The sequence below is a fragment of the Coffea eugenioides genome, chromosome 9 (genome assembly GCF_003713205.1).
Source record: "Coffea eugenioides isolate CCC68of chromosome 9, Ceug_1.0, whole genome shotgun sequence".
NCBI lineage: Eukaryota > Viridiplantae > Streptophyta > Magnoliopsida > Gentianales > Rubiaceae > Coffea > Coffea eugenioides.
The window spans coordinates 11,374,047-11,395,713 of record NC_040043.1 but is presented as its reverse complement, the minus strand read 5'-3'; positions in this window follow the sequence as shown (position 1 = coordinate 11,395,713).

Genomic DNA, 21,667 nt, shown 5'->3' with positions numbered 1-21,667 from the left:
CGGGTGTAATTCGGTATTTTTTAGCTTGCATGTATGTAAAATACCCGTCAAGTTTTTGGCGCCGTTGCCGGGGAAGATTTGGCAATATCGGTGTGAAGAGTAACTTTATTAGTTTAGACATTTTATTAGTTATTGTGTGAATGTTATTTTCTGTCATTTTAGTATTTTCTGTGTGTATGCATTTTATCACCTATTCTTCTTACTAATTTTGCTCTTAAGTTGTTTAAAAGCAATTTTAGGTGATGAGGAGGATAGATCAATTTGGAGGACAAAGCTTGAGAAATGAAAGATTGGCAATGGATGGTTACCAAGTGAAAAGCTCCTTCAACAGAGGTAACCAAGAAATTACTGAAGGTATGTCTTTTGAAGATGGTTTAAGGTGCTTAAAGGCAAAATTTGATGTTATGATGGACACAATTATGCATGAAATTGAGCAAGGGAGGAATGTTAATACTTTTAATTCTTATCATGTGTTTTGTGACTTGTGTGGAGGTTATCATGCAACTAATACATGTATGCAAGTACAAAATGTGGATTATTATGATGAATTAAAGCATTACAATCCTTGGTTTGATCAATATAGTGCTAATTGGAGCAATTCTCTTTCTTATGGTTGGGAAAATCAATGTGCATATAGTGATTATCCATATTTTTATGATTACCAATCTGAAAATGTCCAATATAAAGCAAAACCATCTTGGGAGTTAGCTATAGAAAAGTTAGCTAATGTGACTTCCGACCGTTTTGATAGGATTGAGAAAAGAATAGATGAATTAACTTCTCACTTTGGCAGAATAAATGAGCAATTGAATGCATTGTGTGAGGTTATTTCTTCTAATAAATTGCAAAATGATCCTAGCATGAATGGTAGGAATGTTGTATGTGAAAATGGATTGCATGTTGATGAAAATGATGAATCTCAATTGTGTTTCAATAGCAAATGTCTATTTCACATGTATAACTTTGGACTAACTTGAACCTCAGAGGTGATTTAATGGACTCATTTTTCACCCCTCTGAGGAGTGCATTAAAGTCGGTAGCCGTTCTAAGGGTATTGCTGCCAAGATACTCTCATGCATGCCCGTTGGTAAGTTCTCAAGTGGCTGCATATCAGGTAATAATTTATGAAACACTGGAATAGGTAAGTCAATTCCATTCTCCATCATTAGATCATGTGACTTGCTATAAAGTCACATTAATGATCCACCACGACCAAAATGGTGGATATTCGTTAACTAAGCCTCCTTGAAAAATGAGGTGAAATAGTCAAGCTATTGACTATAAAGAAGCGCTTATTGGGAGGCAACCCAATGTTTGTTTAAGTTTATGTTATTTTGGGGTGATTTTATGTTTAAAGTATATGTTTGAGTTATTTTGTTATTTTTCATTTGTAGGTATTGGAAATGGAAGCAAAAGTGACCAAATGAGGTGAAAAATGCGAAATTTGATCAAGGAACTCAACCCCTCAATTTGAGTAATTGTTGTTTTTGATTTGTTAGAAGGGGTTAAAATGCATATTTTGATCATTTTACATGTGCATGCATTGATAATTTTAGCAAACAAATGATCTATGATGCATTTTGAGTGATTGGGGTACAAATGGTAATTTTTCAAAATTGGCTTTCTGCAAAAATTTCGCAGAAGAAAACGCACTTGGGCTGAAAACGCGCCTTAGAATCGCGTTTTCCATAATCGCGTTTTCAATTCTGTGCCTATAATGAAGAAAACGCGCCTTAAAAACGCGACAGAAAGTCGCGTTTTCTACAAAGTCGCGTTTTACAGCCTGTTCAGAAACCAAAAACGCGCCTTCAAATACGCGACTTAAAGTCGCGTTTTATCACGTAGTCGCGTTTTCGATTCTGCAAGATATGTGAAGAAACGCGACTTCATAAAACGAGGCTTGATGGCGCGTTTTGATGAGTCGCGTTTTCTGAGCACCTTTTTTTTAAAAAAAAAAAAAATGCAGCTTCCTTGATTCTCTTTTTCTTCTTTTCCTCATATATTTTCTTGTACCTTCAGTTGCTTATTGTGTATTTTCTATAGGTACATCACCACCACAAAGGCTTAGGAATTACGGATCGCCGTTATATGTTTATTAAGCCTTTGTTATCAATTTTGTTTCTCATTTTCCATTTTTAGGTTTATATCACTAATTATCTTATAATGGAAACGTCATAACGATGAAGACAAGCAACAACATACCTTAAGCTTCATATTCAACACACAATAGCGGCGAGTATTATTATATTATTATTTTTTTTTTTTATCTTGATTTTCCTTCTTACACATTGAGGACAATGTGTATGTTAAGTGTGGGGGAGAATTGAGATTATATACATTGTATGTGATTGAATTATTAGTTGCAAATATTGGACTTGTGTTAAAATTCAAAATTTTTCTAAAATCTTGTCCAAAATTGCAAACTTGCCCCAAAAAGTTTCATATTTTTTCGATTTTATCCAAGGGGTACCAAGTTCCATACCATTAGTAGTTCAAATTCCTCCTACATTTGAGATAAATATATGTGATTTGGAAACTTCTTTTCTCATTTAACTTGGAAATGACTATTATGTGATTATAATTTTTGCATTTGTAGGAAAGTATATCGTGTAAAGTGGAGAAAATTATACCTATATTTTTTTGCATATTTGATGAAATTTCTTTTCTTTATTGGATTTTATAAGTTAAGTGATAAATATGGTCAATAAGTGCAATACTTTTCTCATGATTATTCTTTTGAGGAATTTATTATTATCTATGCTGTAAAAAGAAAAAAAAAGTGGAAAGAAAAAAAAAAGAAAAAAAGATTTATTCTACTCCAATGATTCTCGTACTTAGTAACCGGGAGTCTTCATCTACAAATGTCGACTTTCGCGTAAAACGGTACTTGAATTAAGAGTATGCAAAGCAACTTGAGTATGTGAAGTGTTGAGTAACCGGTGATCTTCATCTAAAAATGTCGATTCTCGCGTCAAAAGACACTTTCACAACTTAAGTAATATTTAGCTACATTATATGAATAAATATCTGTTTAAGTAGAATAAAAAGATTATCATGAGTTTAGAAAGCATTTTATTGACCATATGAGTTACTTACTTGTAAGATTGGGTAAGGATGAAAAATTGATTTAAATTTGTTATAATGACGGTATAATTGGCTCTCCTTTACTTGATATTATGAGTACTTGAACTTAATTGAATAATTGCATAATGGTTATTTACTTTGTTTTGAGGAAATGAAGTTGAAATGCTACATATGTTTATTTTCAAATCATTGTTGGTTTGTATTTCTTATTGCTTGAGGACAAGCAATGGTTCAAGTGTGGGGGTATTTGATAAGAGTTTATTTTACGTATTTTTTGTGTGTTTTATTAGTTAATTTTGGTTTGATTATTTAGTTTAATAACTAAAATAACTAAGGTTTTGGTAAAAAAAACTACATTTTATGTTAAAATGGCTAAACATTGCATTTTATGGATTTTTATGGTAAAAACTTCATATTTTGTAGGTTTAATGATTCAATCATCAAATGAAGTGCATTGAGAAGATATTTGGATGATTGAAAATGGATTAAAGTGGTGAAAATAAAATATGAAGTGTAAAAAGGAAAAATGCAATTTGAATCAAGAAAAGTCAGGTTTTGACAACTCTGACACGTTTTGGTATTTTGACTATATCTGGAGCTACACAGATCGGATCAAGGTGATCTTGGTACCATTTTGAAGCTAAGAGATATATCTACATTTGGTATGAAGACATCAAAGTCCAGTTCAGCCGTTTTCATAGTCCAAAAGTTGAAATACCGAAATTCAACTCAGCTGTCCAAAGTGGAAAACAGAGCTCTGACCAGTGTTTAGTATTTCGATCATATCTCAGGCTACAAAGCTCAGATTTGGATGATTCTTGAAGCATTGGAAAGCTAACTCAAAGGGCTACAACTTTGCTGTTTTACACAAAAGCCAGTTCAGCCTTTATGATAGAGAAAATCGCAGCTGAAGTAAGGACAAAGTGAATACGCGAGTACACAAAACGTGACTTGTAACCGCGTTTTGTGTAGGCGCGTTTTCTGGCCGCAATTCTGCAATTTGCTCAGTCAATTCTCTTATGTTCAAACTACTTTCCAGCTACAATCTGCAAGAGAATTCGGTGCACATGCTTCAGAAGACAAAAGGGCAGACAAGGTGGCTTATTTTCAAGTCAAAAACATTTGTTATTGACTATCCTAACAAAGTTGAGATTTGGGAATCAAAAGGTGGAATTTGACTTGGAAAAATGGAGCTCTTGAGCAGTTTATATGCAGAGACATTTGGGAGGTCAGAGAATGATACGGGAGAAGCTTGAAGAGTGCAGAAATGTAGTTCTTCCATTTCCTTAGTGTAGGTTAGTTTAGCTAGTTAGTTCATCCATTCTTGTATATTGCTATATTAGGATGAAGATGGAGATGAAGAAGGAGGAGTTGAAACTCATGTGACAAGGGTTATCTCTTCTCCAATTCTTTATCTTTTGTACTTGATTCCAAATTTAGTTAATATGCAATTTCTGGAATTTATGTTATTTATGTGTCTCTAAAGTTTATGCCTTGGGTTTGGTTGAACTTTCTATAATTGTTAGTGTTTATTATTTGGCTATTTGATTGCTAGTATTTGAGCAAGTTATTTAGCACTTTGGCTCTTGAAATCATGATTAATCTGGTACCATTAATTGTGATTATCTAAGGTGTTATTTCTGCAATGAAAATTGAGATTTAACATTAGTTCAAGAAGTGCTAAACATAGGAAGTACACTCACGAAAGTAGAGGTGCATCTATGTGGTTTTTAGTGATTCATTTCATGTAATTTCACTGAAGAAATGAACTTGTAGCTAATTTCATAACCATGAGAATAGGTATGGATTAGTTATAAGTATAATTGATTCACTGCGAAAGTAGGATTCAAATGCATAAGGAAATTACACCATAACTAGCCTAGATGTAGTATTCAATGATCCAAATATAACACTTGCATGAGTAGTTAGGGATACCACAACCTAAGGAGCTTTTATTTGTTAATTTCTTGTATAAGTGCAGTAGGTTAAATTTCTTATCATTAATTGATAGTCTAAATAATAGAGAAGCTTTAGTAATACCGGTAATTGTTCACTCTTCCTTGTGGGATCGACCCGATATATACCCTAAACTACTAGTTGATCTGTATACTTGCAGTGAACGGGTGTAATTCGGTATTTTTTAGCTTGCACGTATGTAAAATACCCGTCACCATGTATGGCGAGAACCGTGAAAGAAAAACATTAAAGTGGAGACAGAGGCACGGTAAAATTTACGTTAGGATCCATACATGTATGGGTTGGTGCATAATATGAACTGAATCTTAGGTTAAGCTGTCAAGAAAATATTGAGAGAATCAAATTACTATAATTTCCACATATGACTACAATTTAATTTTTAAAAGAAAAAAGTAGCAGGAAAGAAATTAAGGCGGCAATCAATCTCGGGAAACAACTGATTAACAACTCTGTGCTTGTTACAATTACTGTAATTCCCAAGAAGAAAGGAACACGCAAAGATTCTGATTTGTCATTGCAAGAGTGGGAGATAGAATTTGTTACACTTAAAATTCTGATGTATTTTATTTTTCTGTATTAAAGATTCAATAAAATTAAACGAATTGGAAGATTGTATGACTAATTGTACGATAATCAAGATTAAGCCTAGTTAAAATGGTAACAATAAAGATTTGCATATAGTTAGTACTTCATTGTTTGATTGATCATTTAAGAACAAAAAAAAAAAAAGAAGTAAACACTGGACAAACTTTTTGCGCCCTGCTTTATTTTTTTGTTATGGTGTTTTGCCCCAGAACTAGCATTTTCTTAATTTAGATGAAATTATTAAGTTGTACTAGGATTAGGAGGAGATGAACAGATGAAAGAGGACAGTTGCAACAGTCCAATGACAAGCCTGAAAAATCATGGCACGCTAAACAAAGAAATTTGTAGATTAATGATAAGCTTATATGTACATACTAGTATTCTAACTCGTGCACGGATTTATATTTTAAACTATAATAATAATAATTTAAAATAATTATGTGCAAAAGTGGCTAAAAATTCAAAATGATTTTATTTTAGTATTTAACTTATATCAAAATATTGTGCTATATATGTCTTATTTTAAACATTTAACTATACTAAAAAGTACCAAAAGAGCTCAATAAAACACTTAAAATAATACCAAAAATACACCAAATACAAATTATCACCCCTCCTAGATTCCAACTGGTCAAGCTACTTTCCCCACCTTGCAAGGGCTTGACCCCTCTTCCCTTCTTCTCTCTTCAGTACCCTCACCTAAGTCTCCACCACCCTTGTCTCAGCCTCCTAGCCCAAGTTTTATCGCAACCCTTACCTCTCGCATAAGCCCTATCTTTATTTGACGCTACCCGTCGCCCACCCAATTGCCTCGTCCCACACTATTCTTGCAGGTCCTATCATATGATTTTTTTTTTCCATCAATCTATAGCTATAAATGATAACTCATTTATTTTGACCGACCCATCAATAATTGAGTTTGTGTATGTACCAAATTTAATTGGGTCTAAATGGGTGAAACAATGAAATCCATTAATTAAAGGGTATTAAGTTGATAGAGTTGGGTCACCCATTTTAACCCAATCAAATTAGATATAAGTTAAACTCTAAAATTAGTGGGTTTTAAGTAGGTAATTTTAAATCATTACCAATCCAATAATTATATTCTAATTTTTGTAAAGACATGTCTACCATTCATTTCATTTTTTAATTTTTATTATTTTGTTCTTTGTCAACTTCCTTCTTCCATTCCATAAAAGTCTAACAAAGTCTTTGACCGTTAATTGATTTCTAGCATTAACACCCGTATAATTTTTAGATTCTTGTAAAAGTAACAATGGTTGAACTCATAATGATCTCCATTTTTTGTTCCTCTATGCCGTTCTTGTCTTGTTTCTCTTTTTATTCAGGTAAAAGTTCATTTACTAATTTGATATGTTTTTATTTTTTATTACAATGATATATTATTTTGTTGCTAAATAAAATGTGAGAGAAAAGGTAAGTAAAATTTTTTAAGTGGCTTATAAATGAATAATTAGATAGCCCACTTCCAACTAAGATTATAGCCATTTATGACTCCTATTTGAACCATTGATTACGAACGTGTATATGAGTTGGCCTAATTATAAGATGTCCAAACCCAAAGTTATAACTCCCTCTTGGCCTAGATCATTCATCTCAATCCTACATTCCAATTCTTCCACTGCTTTCATTGCTCACGGTCCATTTTCTCATTTGTCAAGTATTTTTGGTTGAATAAAAAGTCAGAATTGCATTTTTCGAGAAAAATTAAGCTTTTGGGTAAAACTTTTATGAAATTCTAACAATTTTTGTTGTTTTTAACAAACACCCATCAATAGATAGTTTTTAATTAAATATTTGGTTGAAAATGTGTTTACCTTTTTTGTATTACAATGATACACTATTTTGTAAAATTCTACCATTATTTGGTCGAAAATGTGTTTACCCATCAAAATATAGTTTTTAATCAAATATTTGGGTGTAAATTTTTAAAATTCTACCATTTTTGGTGTTTTTCACAAACATCCATCCAAGGATTTTTTTAACCAAATATTTGGTCGAAATTTTTTTTAAAACACTCCCAAAGATAGCTATCTGAATACATCTCTATTTAAATTCATGTATTAATTTCTGTTTTTTATGTAGACACCAAAATTTTACCATTTTATTTATTTATTTTTAGTTAAATTTTATATTTATTTATATTTATTTGTTTCACTTCTATTTCTTGGAAAATCATTTTAGAAAAATCGGAAAAGAAAAGGAAAAACAAAAAAAATAAAGAAAGAAAAACAAAAACAAAAAAGGAAGAAAGAAAAGATCAATTTAAAAAAAAAAAGATGGCAGATTCACGCGCGCGTTGGCTTCAGGTAGGAAGCCATGGACAATCAAGGACGAATTTTGCAGCAGCAATACCTCACCCCCAATGCCACTTATTTTTGTTTTTTCCTTTTCCCCAACCAATGCCAACTCATCCTAGTTGGAATCTATCAAGAAAAATCTAGAATCTAAAGCCATCAATGGCTCCAAATTGCCCAACAAAACCAACTTTCATAACAACCCCTGAGATGAGGGTTTGGAGGGGTGATTTTCTCTATAAATATAATAAAAAACGGGGCTGGAAAAGGGAGAATGACAGGGAACAAAGGGAGGCGGTGGAAGAGTAGATAGAGAGAGAAAAAGGAAGAAAAGAGAGCAGAAATTTTTCCAGAAAATCTTGAGCCAGGGTTGACTTTCTAACCCTATTCCTGCTCACAATCCAACCTCGATTTAGTTATTTAGGGGATTTTATTTGTTTCTGCACCATATACGTTTATCAAAGAGCAACTTTTGTTCAGAAAAGTTCTTAAAACAATGTCTTCATCCCCTCCAAATTTGAACCCGAAAAACGCTGGTCGTCAGCTCTTGGATGTTCTTCAGCAGAAATTTGCGACTTCGAATTCTGCATCCAGACCCATTGTTTCAACCCCTACTTGTTCATTTGACTCCGTAAAGCTCAAAAAGGTAGTCAATTCATCCCCCTCTTTGTCATATAAGCGTAGATCCATGCTAGATTCGTGAAGTCCCTGCTGCATTTTGTTTCTTTATTTTTTTGCTGATGGTCATTAACTCAGATTTTCTGCTATAATCGTGGTTAAACATAGTGTTTGAGGATATAAGATTTGGTTAATGTTGGGGGTTGCATTCGTTTGTCATCTTGATCCAAAGCTTTGATGTTTGGTTGGATGTTTTGTTTGATGAAATGCGGCAAGCAAAGAGCCCAGAAATTGCAAAAGATTTGTTGCAGAAGGAGAAAGCTTCTTCGAAGCTTTGCATGAAATTTTTTCAAAAATTACATTTTGACCACTATATTTTTATATAATTTTATTGTGGCCCAGAAACTTCTGCAAATAAATCATTGTTACCCCTTTTAATCTTTAATCTTCTTTTTATGTTTTAAGTGTGTTTTTTAGTTAATTAATTCTGGAATTTGGGATGAAATTAGACCTTAAAAAATTTTTAGTTAATTGATTAATTTTTTGGGTCTTGGTAAAATAGAAGAGAATTGGATTTGGTATTTTTGTTGGGTTTTTTTGGAATTGGGTTAGTTATTTTTTTTATTGGTTTTGTCTTGGGGTTGGAGGCCGAAACCCATACATTTTAGTTGGATTTTTACCTGGTCAAAAGCTGGGATGACCCGTCTCTTTTAACCTCGGAGTTTTGCCTGGGCCTGATGGCCTTTGGCCAAAATAATAAATAAGAGTGGCCCGTTGACCTTTTTTCCTAAGTGATCTGGTGAATGAATTTGTAGTTTGGTCCCTGTATTTTTGAATAATTATACTAAGGCCTTAAAACTTTTGATTTTTTTCAATTAGGTTCCTAAGTTATTTGTATTTTGCCCCCTAAACTTTATTTTTCTTTGATTTTGACCTCTAATTTTTGTAATAATATAATTTGGCCCCAAAAACTTTCTTAATTTTTATAATTAGGTCCCTAACAGTTTTGATTTCTTGAATACAAGTTACTTTTCTTCTTTAATTGTTAATTATACTTCATTTAAGTGCTTTAATTGATAAATTTCATGATTATTTCCATTTCTTTATAATTAAATTGGTGCCTTGATTATTTTGTTGATTTTGGAGCATAAATAGGGCAAATTTCACTCCATTTAGTCATCATTTCAAGGGAGGTAACCTCTTTATTATTTTAAATCCCCTTATGTGCTCCAATGTGTTTTTATGTGTAATTGTATGTTTTGAGTGCTTTTTCTTTTAATTACTTATTTTATACATTTTTAAATTTTATTTGTTTTATTTAATTTTGATAATTATTTCTGAGGCATTTAAATGCCAAATTGTAATAGATAGGAGTTCAAGACATGTATTTAGCTAGACTATGTAATAGATAGGTTTTAATTTTGCAAAAAATGTGTAATTAGTTAGATAAATGTAATAATTAGGTTATTATTATTTTAATTTCCCCCTTAGATTGTAGTTAGGGCCCCGAATGTAATAGTTAGGCTTTTATTTGCGTCTATTTGTTTGTGTGCTTATATGTTTTATTCGCTTTCTTTATGGTCTTTGCATCTAGATATCATGCCTACGTGTTATGTGCTTTATGTGCATTATGTGTTTATTTGTTTTAATTATACTTTATATGATTTATTTAGTTATAATAAATGCATGACGTCATTACACTAGTCCAACGCTAGTTCTGGCATATTTCCTTGATTTCTCGCTAGTCCAATGCTAGTGAGAACTTGTAGACATGGGTTAGTTCAATGTTAGACCCTTTAGGCCGTCCACACGTTAAAATCACATGCTTGCGTGACAATCACTACATTTCATACATATTTTCTACGTTTAAGATCTTTACCATTTTGCATGATATTCCCTCTATATGTATATCCCTTATCCCTATGTGCGAAATATGACATTTAGACTTGCATTCCATTTAAGAAAAATTAGAAATAAGTTAGTACATTTGCTTGATTAGGTTAGAGAGTCAACTTTCAAATATGGGAAATGGACGAGTATGGTTTCTAAGTCTTAGCACGCTCGTATCTTCTCTATAAGAAGGAAAATTGAGTCACGAATTTTAGTTCACGTACCCGTTATGTTGCATTTCTCTATTTTAGGTCACGTATATTTATATTATAATTTTTCTTTTCCTTTTTTCGAGTCTCATTTTTGCATATTCGTAATCTCTTCTAAAGAATCATTTTTGGGCATCACAATTAATATGATTCGCACCAATTAAAATTTAAAGAGATATTTCGACCCTCTCGATATCCACTAGGTCTAAATTTACATCCATATAGTAACATCCAAAATGTGATAAGTTTTATAGGTTAGATTAAGAAAATTTTCGACTAAATCCCGCAACTAGCCTTGGTTAGATTGAAAGGGTGTCTTAGATTTGATCCTGTCAAATCTTTGCCTTCCATTTCTTCAACCGTGACTTCCAAACTCTTTTCTCTTGTTTTCAAAGATTTGGAGTCATCTAAAAAGGGTTTTATCTGCTTTTTTATTAAAAATACATTTTTTGGTGATTTGATACACCTAAACTCAATACCAAGTGGCGATTCCTACTTTTTTCTAAAAATCCTTTTTAGACTATTATTTTGGGTTAAAATCGTCGCACTTTTTAAGTCCCATTTTAGACCCTTCCCTTTTCTTTATTTATTCTCTAAAATAAAAAACTCATTTTCCAAATCAAAAATTCATTTTTTCTAACACCTAAATAATTAGATTTTATTATTTTTCAAAAAATGGGGCGCGACAGCTGGCGACTCCACTGAGGATGTTTAGAGAGTCCAAGCACTTGATTTAGTCGATCCTTTTCTTTTTCTAACCCTTTTTATATATCACATTAGGATGTTTTAGGTTGCATCTTTCTTTTCCTTTTTCTTTTTCCTTCTTTTTAGGGTTTTTTGCATTTCCGTGTATGCGATGAATATTTTGTTTATTTACATTTATGTTATCGCGATTTTGCATTTGGGGGTGGGGGAATGTCACCCTAGAGCCTTCGCATGTGTTTGATGTTAATTCCTCCCCTTAAAGGAGCACTTAATACTTGCATATGCTATTTATTTATAATCTTTTATCTTATTTTCATTTTAGTGGTTGTTACACCACTCCTCCCTATTAGGATTAAGATCGATCCACTTGGACATGTGGTCGTGGCACGACGTGCGCGTAGCAATGTCTGAGGAATCACTTGAACCACCAACTGAAGGTCTTGGGATTGATGACCCTTCGCCTTTTGGTATGAAGGTTTGGGAGTCTGAAACCTTAATCGAGTTTAGATGCATTAGTGAGCCCAACCTCATGCATCTATGTTAGAAATTATTTAAGATAGAGTTAACCTTATCCAATTAGGAGCACTAGACACGAGGAGAGGGATTCTACCCCTCTTTTTTTACTTTACATTTTTTGTATCATTTTCTTGCTCCAACATGTTATGTGTTATTTATTGAACTAACCTCTCTTTGTTTCTTCTTCTTTTACATTCACCAACTTCAGAAAATAAGAGTCTTGGCATGATACTCTTTTAGAGCCCACCTTAGTGGATAGATTCTCACACGTTTAATTTACAAATTATTGCATTTTAATATCTTCATATTGCATTTCATTTTAAACTTGCCCTGGCATATAAAAAGGGTTCCTTCAGGTCATATTCCCGTTATCGCATATTTACACGCTTTAATAAACTGTCATAATGCATCAACTATAGAGGGAATGCCAAATAGGAAATCCCGTGTTATGAATAAGTTACCTTGTGTTTCGGATATGTAATCCAATAAGACTTGCACGTCTATATTTCTCGTACCATCCAAAGGGACAGTGCACGACGTAAGGTAGGATCTGATCTTTTTCATGATATTAGCATTGAAAATAATGGAACAGTTTTTGCACATTAGAATATGAGTCTCTAATAATCATTTTTTGGCTATCTTGTCAAAACTGGTAAAATCTCTTGCGTAAAGGACATTAAGTTGAAAAAATTCACAAATTATTCCTCATTATTGAGATAATATATATATCGAGACCAAATCTTGATTTTAGAAGGCTCATAGACTAATGCATTGCAACAAAATTTGTGAAATATTGATACTACAAATAGGCGGGCAATCTAGTTGATTTTTGAATAAATCATCAATTCCATCCAATCCATTTGACTAATTTTTTCATTTTTGAATAAATCATCAATTCCATCCAATCCATTCGACCAATTTTTTCACTTTTGAATAAATCATCAATTTCATCCAATCCATTTGACCCGATTATTTATTTTTAGGATAATCCAGTCAATTTTTTGAATAAACCATTGATTCCATCCGATCCATTTGATCTGTTTATTCTCTTTTAGGGTTTCGATCTATGGTTCGATGAAGAAACTACTCGAGACGTTGCAATCCTTTCAAAAGTAGGCTCTTCCATACTAAATTGATTTTTAACATCACTTTATGTGTCAACCAAAATAATCAATCCATTCGGACTTTGTCCTCATTTTGTTAGGACAAATGTCTCTTGTCACTCCAATTGGCCGAATTTTTCAAATTACTTTTCACTCGAATATCAATAAGTTGATCGGATCCATCAAGTATTGCATGGTGCCTACCCTAGAGGATTGCATTTTCATACTAGACCAACCCTTGGCATAAAAGGGTTCCCCCATAGGATATGCATACCGATTTTAGAGTTTTGCTTACTAACTATGGGTATTTTTCTTTTATTTTTTCCCCTTCCCTTCATTTATAAAAGATGTTTCAATAAGATAAAAATATTTTTTCTGTATCTGATAATAATTTTGATTTGATAAATTTTGAAAAATAACAAGTATTACTTGATTCTTGGGCAGATCCTGCAATGTAAAAACATGAAAGATCCATCTGGAAGCGCTAGGCTAAAGCATCTAAGAGACTTCATAATTGTTTGTAAAAAAAAATCCTTTTTATTTGATTTGTTAATACATTTTGCTCTAAAAGAAAAAGAAGAGAAAAAGTGTATGAGCTTTTTCTTTTCTCATTTGTATTATAGTTGTATAAAAAAAATTTTGTTTCAATATATTCATCTCATTCTTTATTTGCTCATTGGGAGATTTCATGATAGATTTTAAGAAATAAGACTAAGTTGAGATTTTTCAATCTCTTGCCTGAAAATTTACAAGTGTACGTTTAACTTTCAAAAATCTTTGCATACACTAGATTTGCGATCCAGATTATTCAATAAGAGCACTCGAAATCAAAAGAGGTAACTCAAAATATGAGGGTTTGTCTCAAAAGACCAGCTAGATACTTTTTTCCCTTTCATTCTTACTACTTTGCCTGCTTCCATCAAACCTTCAAAGTCAGTCACATTGGTTGGCAAACTTCAGAGTGAGGCAATCTTTACGTTGAAAATGCCCCACTGTAGTTAATCAAATTCAATCCACATTTAAGTGAAAGTAAAAATATACATGACTCTTGTTTGTTCGGAGAATTTGGAATGATGTTTTAGGCATTCGTTTCTCTATCCATACAGATTTTATCATTTGTTCTCTCATTTGAGTCTTTAAAGGAATAATTTCGTTTCAAATAAGAGACTTAGTGATCATAACCCTACATTGAAAAAATTTTCAAATATCAAAAAGGAATCGATTCTCAATGAGCTATTCTTTACTTTGATTGTCATGAGGCGTAAGAATGATGCTTTGGTCACTGTTTCTACAATCTAAACACTGTTTATCCCTTGCATCCTCATTTGAGCTTAAATAGGTTATTCGTTTCAAAAGCACTTATAATCGCACCCCATACTAGGGGAAGGAGATTGCAGAATTTTTCAAAAATAGCAAAAATGCTAAAAATTAAAAAAAAAGAAGAGAGAGAGACTACAAGTTGGGAGAATTTAATTCTACCATTGATGTTTGGATTTCATTATTGAAAAAAGAGAGGAGGCATCTATACTCTAAAAGTTCGGGGGTTCTCACTTCTATCATTTTTGGTATTTCGGTATTGAAAGAAAAAAAAAGAAAAAAAGAAGAAGAAAAAGAAAAAGGAAAGTGTGAAGAGAAAAAGAGAGAAGAAAATGAGAAAAAATGCAAAGAAATTCGATACTGAATCCCCTAATGATTGATAATAAAAGACAAAATGAAGTCCAAGATCTTTGAATCCCAAAAATGAGATAATCTTTGGGAAGGAATGCAATTTTAAGTACAATGTTTTTGAAAATTTTATTTCTTTAACTATCGTTTTCGAGCTGCATTATAAACTCATAAAACTCATCGCTGACTTATCTTTCACGAAATAAGGATCATGCCTCTAAGGAATCCATCAATCACTCGTGATCATAAGGTCATACCCTGTTTCCACATGTTTAGCTATTGTTTCTACGCATATATTACAAGTTTATAGAACTTATATGTTGACTGAATTTTCTCAAAAAATAAGAGTGACAAACTATTTGCTTTCACTAAAATGTGATATTGAATGAGTTGAACATGATTTGGGCACAAAAACAAGATATATCTTGACATGTCTGTCGTTTCTTTTAGCCACTCCAAAATTAGGAATAATACTCGCTTGTTTGGTCCTCAAGGATGAGCTAGCAAGAAAAGTGATCATTTTCTCTAAACACCAATCCTAAAGTGAGGAAGAAATTTTTTCAACTTGGTCTTGTTTTGAGAAATTCATCATGGAATCTTTTACATGAGTTTGAACACGATTTTTAGACTTCTTCATTTGAAAAATGCAATTCATATTATATGTTAGTATGTGATTATTTTCTAAATTTTAAAAAACACAGTTTCTTACTTTGTTCAAATAAATGGAGAGCCATCTGAACAAAATTTTTTACAACCAAATAGGCCCACACTAATATATTTGTGAGATTTAGCAAAATAGGCCTACGCTAGAGCAAATTTTTGTAATACATTTGTGGGATTTTGCCCAAGAGTCAAGTAATACACTTTCGAATCTATTGTTCAAAATTCTATTTTTATAAGATCGTACCTTCCAAGATTAGTAATTGCATCATTTTTCAAAATAAAGAAAGAAATTTTTTGTCAAGATTCAAGTGCATGTTGTACTTTGGTAAACCCCCCTCTGTGCAGGTATTTATGGCTGAAATCGACCAATAATCACAAGTCAGAATATTACGAATTCGAAGGTCAATCATGAAAAAAAAACCCTACACTGGGCTAAGTTTTGAAAAGAAACGATTTCAAAAGATATTTCAAGACCGTTTTTATTTTGTTGGCTTTGGGTTTTATCCTACCAACCTTAGCGGGTTTGAGTTTTATCCCACCTACCGTTTTTATTTTGTTGGGTTTGAATTTTATTCCACCAATCACAGCGGGTTTGGATTTTATCCCACTAATCTCGGCGGGATTGGGTTTTATCCCACCGACCGTTTTTATTTTGTTGGATTTGGGTTTTATCGCACCAACCACGGCGGTTTGAGTTTTATCCCATCAACCGTTTTTGTTTTGTTGGATTTGGGTATTATCCCACCAACCTTGGCGAGTTTGAATTTTATCCCACTGATCGTTTTTTATTTTGTTGGGCTTAGATTTATCTCACCAATCTCAACGGCCTTGAGTTTTATCCCACCGACCGTTTTTATTTTGTTAAGATTGGATTTTATCCCACCAATCACGGATTTTATCCCACCGACCGTTTTTATTTTGTTGGGATTGGATTTTATCCCACAAACCTCGATGGATTTGGGTTTTATCCTATCGACCATTTTTATTTTGTTGGATTTGGATTTTATCCCACCAACTTTTTTTCATTTTCTAGATTTAGGTTTTTCAATCCATTAGGTTTTACTAGTTGTTTCAATTAAACTGGATCAAACAGGTAAGTAATTTGGTATCCACGTTTTTGTTTCGAGTTTCTTGAAAATTCAGACAAAGAGGGGCAAGCTGTTGACACCAAAATTTTATCATTTTATTTATTTATTTTTAGTTAAATTTTATATTTATTTGTTTCACTTCTATTTCTTGGAAAATCATTTTAGAAAAATCGGAAAATAAAAGGAAAAAGAAAAACAAGAAAAAAAAAGAAAGAAAGAAAAGAACAATTTTCAAAAAAAAAATGGCAGATTCACGCGCGCGTGCATTGTCCATGGCTTCATACCTGAAGCCATGGACAATCAAGGACGAATTTTGCAGCAGCAATACCTCACCCCAATTCCACTTATTTTTGTTTTTTTCTTTTCCCTAACCAATGCCAACTCATCCTAGTTGGAATCTATCAAGAAAAATCTAGAATCTAAAGCCATCAATGGCTCCAAATTGCCCAACAAAATCAACTTTCATAACAACCCTTGAGATGAGGGTTTGGAGGGGTGATTTTATCTATAAATATCATCAAAAACGAGGCTGGAAAAGGGAGAACGAGAGGGAACAAGGGGAGGTGGCGGAACAGTAGATAGAGAAAGAAAAAAAAAGAGAAAAAGGAAGAAAAGTGAGCAGAAATTTTTCCAGAAAATCTTGAGCCAGAGTTAATTTTCTGACCCTATTCCTACTCAAAATCCGACCTCGATTTAGTTATTTAGGAGATTTTCTTTGTTGCTGCACCATACATGTTTATCAAAAAGCAACTTTTGTTCAGAAAAGTTCTTAAAAAACGTCCCCATTCCCTTCAAATTTGAACCCGAAAAATACCGGTCGTCAGCTTTTGGACGTTATTCGGCAGAAATTTGCGACTTCGAATTCTATATCTGGACCCATTGTTTCAACCCCTACTTGTTCATTTGACTCCGTAAAGCTCAAAAAGGTAGTTCCTTTCATCCCCCTCTTTGTCATATAAGCGTAGATCCATGCTAGATTCATGAAGTCCCTGCTGCATTTTGTTTCTTTATTTTTTTGCTGATGGTCATTAACTCAGATTTTTTGCTATAATCGTGGTTAAACATAGTGTTTGTGGATATTAGATTTGGTTAATGTTGGGGGTTGCATTCGTTTGTCATCTTGATCCAAAGCTTTGATATTTGGTTGGATGTTTTGTTTGATGAAATGCGGCAAGCAAAGAGCCCAGAAATTTCAAAAAAATTGTTGCAGAAGAAGAAAGCTTCTTCGAAGCTTTGCATGAAATTTTTTCAAAAATTGCATTTTGACCTCTATATTTTTAGATAATTTTATTGTGGCCCAGAAACTTCTGCAAATAAATCATTGTTACCCCTTTTAATCTTTAATCTTCTTTTTATGTTTTAAGTGTGTTTTTTAGTTAATTAATTCTGGAATTTGGGATGAAATTAGACCTTAAAAAATTTTTAGTTAATTGATTAATTTATTGGGTCTTGGTAAAATAGAAGAGAATTGGATTTGGTATTTTTGTTGGGTTTTTTTGGAATTGGGTTAGTTATTTTTTTTTATTGGTTTTGTCTTGGGGTTGGAGGCCGAAACCCATACATTTTAGTTGGATTTTTACTTGGTCAAAAGCTGGGATGACCCGTCTCTTTTAACCTCGGGGTTTTGCCTGGGCCTAATGGCCTTTGGCCCAAATAATAAATAAGAGTGGCCCGTTGACCTTTTTTCCTAAGTGATTTGCTGAATGAATTTGTAGTTTGGTCCCTGTATTTTTGAATAATTATATTAAGGCACTAAAAATTTTGATTTCTTTCAATTAGGTCCTTAATTTAATTGCATTTTGGCTCTTGAACTTTATTTTCCTTTATTTTGACCCCTCATTTTTGTAATAATATAATTTGATCCCAAAAAATTTCTTAATTTTTGTAATTAGGTCCCTAACAATTTTGATCTCTTGAATACAAGTTGCTTTTCTTCTTTAATTATTAATTATACTTCATTTAAGTGCTTTAATTGGTAGATTTCATGATTATTTTCATTTCTTTATAATTAAATTGGTGTCTTGATTATTTTATTGATTTTGGAGCATAAATAGGGTAAATTTCACTCCATGTAGTCACCATTTCAAGGGAGGTAACCTCTATATTATTTTAAATCCCCTTATGCGCTCCAATGTGTTTTTATGTGTAATTGCATGTTTTGAGTGCTTTTTCTTTTAATTACTTATTTTATATATTTTATTTAATTTTGATAATTATTTCTGAGGCATTTAAATACCAAATTGTAATAAATAGGAGTTCAAGATATGTATTTACCTAGACTATGTAATGGATAGATTTTAATTTTACAAAAAATGTAATTAGTTAGATAAATGTAATAATTAGGTTATTATTATTTTAATTTCCCCCTTAGATTGTAGTTAGGGCCCCGAATGTAATAGTTAGGTTTTTATTTGCGTCTATTTGTTTGTGTGCTTATGTGTTTTATTCGTTTTCCTTAGAGCCTTTGCATCTAAATATCATGCCTACGTGTTATGTGCTTTATGTGCATTATGTGTTTACTTACTTTAATTATGTTTTATATGATTTATTTAGTTATAATAAATACATGACGTCACCACACTAGTCCAACGCTAGTTGTGGCCAATTTTCTCGATTTCTCGCTAGTCTAACGCTAGTGAGAACTTATAGACATGGGTTAATCCAATACTAGACCTTTTAGGCCGTCCACACGCTAGAATCACATGCTTGCGTGACGTGACAATCACTACATTTCATGCATATTTTCTACTTTTAGGATCTTTACCATTTTGCATGATATTCCCTCTATATGTATATCCCTTATCCCTATGTGCGAAACATGACATTTAGACTTGCATTCCATTTAAGAAAAATTAGAAATAAGTTAGTGCATTTGCTTGATTAGGTTAGAGAGTCACCCTTCAAATATGGGAAATGGACGAGTATGGTTTTTTAGCCTTAACACGCTCGTATCTCCTCTATAAGAAGGAAAATTGAGTCACGAATTTTAGTCCCCGTACCCGTTATATTGCATTCCTCTATTTTAGGACACGTATATTTATATTATAATTTTTCTTTTCTTTTCTTCCAGTCTCATTTTTACATATTCGTGACCTTTTCTAAAGAATCATTTTTGGGCATCACAATTAATTTGATTCGCACCATTTAAAATTTGAAGAGATATTTCAACCCTCTCGATATCCACTAGGTCTAAATTTGCATCCATATAGTAACATCCAAAATGTGATAAGTTTTATAGGTTATATTAAGAAAATTTTTGACTAAATCTCGCAACTAACCTTGGATAGGTTGAAAGGGTGCCTTAGGTTTGATCCTGTCAAATCTTTGCCTTTCCTTTCTTCAACCGTGACTCTCGAACTCTTTTCTTTTATTTTCAAAGACCTAGAGTCGTCTAAAAAGGGTTTTAACTGCTTTTTTATTAAAAATACATTTTTTGGTGACTTGGTACACATAAAATCAATACCAAGTGGTGACTCCTACTTTTTTCTAAAAACCCTTTTTAAATTATTATTTTGGATTAAAATCGTCGCACTTTTTAAATCCCATTTTAGACCCTTCATTTTTCTTTATTTATTCTCTAAAGTAAAAAACTCATTTCCAAATCAAAAATTCATTTTTTCCTAGCACCCAAATAATTAGATTTTATTATTTTTCAATAAAATGGGGTGCGACAAAACCTACTGAAGTGCCCTAAACTCACTAAATACCAAAACAATAAAGAAAATAATTTCTTTAATTAGCTTATAATAGAGTTGTTGGTTGCCATTATTCACCATTAAAATGTATGTATGAAATTTCATATTTTATTGAAATTTGAATTATAAAATTAAGACATTGAATAAGTCAAGAAGTTCTTTTAAGGAGAAAAACGTAGTTACATACTTATGTCAAAATTACCAGAAAAAAGGTTCGGAATATTGTTGTATCCAATTATTATAATGATATCTTCTTTTGTTGCTAAATAATATGTGAGAGAAAAAGTAAGTAAATTTTTTTTAAGTGGGTTATAAATGAATAATTGGATAGCCCACTTCCAACTAAGATTATAACCATTTATGACTCCTATTTGAACCATTGATTACGTCGGTATATATGAGTTGGCCTAATTATAAACTCCAAACATATAGTTAGAACTCCCTCTTGGCCTAGATCATTCTTCTCAATCCTACATTCCTATTCTTCCACTCCTTTCATTGCTCACAGTCCATTTGCTCAGTTGTCAAGCATTTTTGGTCGAATAAAAAGCCAGAATTGCATTATTTGAGAAAAATTAAGCTTTTGGGTAAAATATTTATGAAATTCTAACAATTTTGTTGTTTTTCACAAACACCCATCAAAAGATAGTTTTAATCAAATATTTGGTCAAAAATGTGTTTACTTTTTTTTTATTACAATGATACACTATTTTGTAAAATTCCACCATTTTTTGGTAAAAAACGTGCTTACTCGTCAAAAGATAGTTTTTAGTCAAATATTTGGGTGTAAATTTTTAAAATTCTACCATTTTTGGTGTTTTTCACAAACTTCCATCAAAGGATAGTTTTTTAACCAAATACTTGGTCTAAAAATTTTTCTAAAACACTCCCAAAGACAACTATCTAAATATATTTCTGGGAGAATTATAATTTTGGTCCCCAATCTATAGTCCATGCACGGAATCAATCCCCAATCTATTTCATAGATCAATTTTGATCCCCAATCTATTCAATGTTACGCGAAAGTGGACAATTGATGGAATTTCTTCAATGTTACTTGGAACCAAGTCACGTGAGATCACGCGCTGGTAATAAAACAACTTTTTTCAATTTTTTAATTTTTGAAACGAGTTTTTTAATATTTTCAGCTTTCTCTTGCCTTTTGTCTTATTAAACAAGACACAAAAGGCTAAAATTTGCTAATCAAGCAGTGGAGCCCACCTAAGAAAGGATGAAAAATCAGAAAAAAAAAACCATTTGTTCTCACATTTCTCAACCCTAGTCTCTTCAGCAAAAAGAATGACGATCCCTAAGAGCCAAAATCAAGAATCAAAGCACGAAAAAATAAGGAAAAAATTTGTAGAATTCAGTTAAGGTGACGTTGTTGATGGGTTTGCAAATCAAAAATGGCAATGAGGCCTAAGGAAATGAATGAGCTAGCAGCACCTAATTAAGGTATGTGATTTTGAGTTCCTTTTGTGTTATATATGTGCAATCGCCCATTATTTTGTTAGAATATAGTGAAAAAGATGATTTTTGTACTTGAGGGGA